Source organism: Euleptes europaea, chromosome 13, assembly GCF_029931775.1.
Source record: "Euleptes europaea isolate rEulEur1 chromosome 13, rEulEur1.hap1, whole genome shotgun sequence".
Lineage (NCBI taxonomy): Eukaryota > Metazoa > Chordata > Lepidosauria > Squamata > Sphaerodactylidae > Euleptes > Euleptes europaea.
The window spans coordinates 1,679,012-1,681,792 of NC_079324.1; positions in this window are offsets into that span (position 1 = coordinate 1,679,012).

Sequence of the window (2,781 nt, forward strand, 5' to 3'; positions counted from 1 at the left end):
CTGAAAACTTACTAAGCAAGGGAAAAAAATGAAAAATCTCACTCGCTGCCTGCTGTGGTCAGTGAGAATTCTCTTTGTTGTCTTTGAAGAAAGATAAAAAAAAGTGCTGAAGAATGTTTCTTTTGTCGAAGGCTTTCATGGTCAGAGTTCATTGGTTCTTGTAGGCTATCCGGGCTGTGTGACCGTGGTCTTGGTATTTTCTTTCCTGACGTTTCTCCAGCAGCTGTGGCAGGCATCTTCAGAGGAGTAACACTGAAGGACAGTGCCTCTCAGTGTCAAGTGTGTAGGAAGAGTAATATATAGTCAGAAAGGGGGGGGGGTTGAGCTGAATCATTGTCCTGCAAAAAGTATCAAAGGTAATGTGCTAATCATTGTCCTGTAAGTATCAAGATAATGTGCTAATGAGGGTGTGGTATGTTAATATGGAACCATTTTATCCTGAAATGATCTGTTAATGTGTGAAATACAAGGCTAATCTGCATGGCTATTGTGGACTGTAGTCTTTGGAGGTTTTCAGGACAGGAAGCCAAGCCTTATTCATTCTTAAACTCTCTTCTTTTCTGTTAAAGTTGTGCTGATGTTTATGAATTTCAATGGCTTCTCTGTGTAATCTGACAAAATAGTTGGTAGAATTGTCCATGGTACTATGTCAGTGGCTGCTACGTAACTGGTGAAGGACTCTCCAGTAGTGGTGAACCTTCTTCCAGTCGTGCGGCCCAGCTGTGTGCCCCAAGGCCAAGAGCCGCAGGCCAAGAGCCCTTGTGCTCTCTCCCTTCGGCTTGTGCCAAGAAGCTCACACCTCTGTGTAACAAGGGGAAAAACTTCCAACAAACAGTGCTCCTTGGCCCAATGGAGCTACTCTGGCAAGAGCTTCCTTTTGAGATGCTCCGCAGATTTCAATGTTCTGTTAAAAACAACTTTCTATCCAGTTGAATGTCTGGGGATTTTAGGCTGGGATAGAGAAAATGCATTGAAGTCTGTCTGCAAGGACCAACAAAACCATGGGAATCTTTTGCTCAGAAAGTGGGCTCCACTGCAATTAGGAGGTTGCAATATATTAAAATAAGAGATATTGTCATCAATAGGGACAGCTGGGGGAGAGAAGTTGGTTTGGAAAAGGGACTTGTCCCCAGCCCACCAAAATCCTGTCCCCTCAAAAGTTTGAATGCCTGCCCAGCCATCCCTGAGCAGAAAGTGCCCAACCAAGCTGGACAGCTGGGCAGGGGGATGCCAGGCTGGCCCATCCCTAGCAGTGTGAGATGAGGCTGGGCAGAATTGGGCTGGTGTATCTTGTCCCTCACCAGGGTGGGCTTGGGCCAAGGCACATCCCTCTCTGCAGCGAGCCCTCCTTCCCTGCTCCTCCAGCTCATGCCTACCCCTCTCTGTGGGCTCAAGTGACCTGGGTGAGTGCATAGGCAGAGAAGACTTCAAAAAGTCTCAGCAAAGCCACTCTCCTTTTTTATGATTAAAGTGGGAATAATTTAAACTTCTCGAACATAAGCAAGATCTAAATGAGCTGATAATCTGTGCGCTGAACTGTGGACCAGCATCCCCACAGCAGCTTCACCTCTGAATCCCATTTCCCGGGTGAGGGGCACACACCGCTCCACACTCTAACCTGTGAGTGCCCTGGTGGAGGGGAAGCGCCTCTTTTCACAGGCTGACTACCAGCAGCCCATCTGAATTAAGAGCCTCTCTCCTGCTCCACCTCCCTGGCTTTTCTCCTCGCAGTTCTCTGCCCAAAGAAGTGTTTCCTGGAAGAAAGAAAATGGAAGGCGTGGCAAAGCAGCCCCTCCTCCTTCCACAGCCCTGGCTTGGCCAGCAATTGGAAGCAGCTGTGCTGCCCTGCCAGGTGATGAGCTCTTTCGGGGAGAAAGCCTCCTCACCAGAAATGGGTTTCCTCTCCCCACCATCCTCGAGGAACCTGTGCCTTTGCCTGCCCTATGGGGCTCAGTCAGCACCTCCAGCTTCTTCCACTTCTCCTGCCTGGCCTTGAGATAATGCCCACCACTTTCCCTTATATAGCTGGGGGAAATCCATATGAAATGAAGTCGGGTTATGCAGTGAGCAGGCCATTCATCTTCTTGTGAGTCTTTTGGAAGAAATCCTACTGAACCTGGGACAGAACTTTGTCCTTCCCTTCCCCACCAAACAATCCGCTCTGGTACTTGGAAGCGGGAGTGTGAACCCAGGAAGGGACAAAGCAGCATGCCCCCCCCCATTATTACACAAATGCAAATCCCAGAACAAGCATCTGGGGTACAGCTGCTGGAGTTAACCCTTTTGTGCTCCTTCTGCATGCAGTGGAGGAGAGGAAGTAAGATCCAGGCAGGGGGGATGGAGGGAGACAGTTTTAGAGGCTTGGGTTATAACTCATCCCCTTCAAAGTGATGCGATATGACATATGACAGGTGCAAAGGACATTTGTTCCTCAGCGGGGCCTTCAGTTGCACTCTCCCTTCTCTCTCTCACACACACATACACAAACATACACACACACTTCTGTTTCCATTTGATGTTTTTATGGAGATCCAGTTCACTAAATTGGAAAGGCTCGGTTTCACTTCATTTTGTCTGGGATTCATCTCTGTGGGTTGCTAAGAGCCCCCCCCCCCAACTGCTCTCGTGCAAAATGACAGACCTTGATCCTAAATAGCTCTAAAACTTCAACCCTTTTAATGGAAGCTCTCGTAGCACTCCATATAGGCTGCTAAAGCAGGTCCATTCCATCACAGGCGGCCTCCCCAGCAGGAAGCCCCCATAGCAAAGGGGAGCATCCCT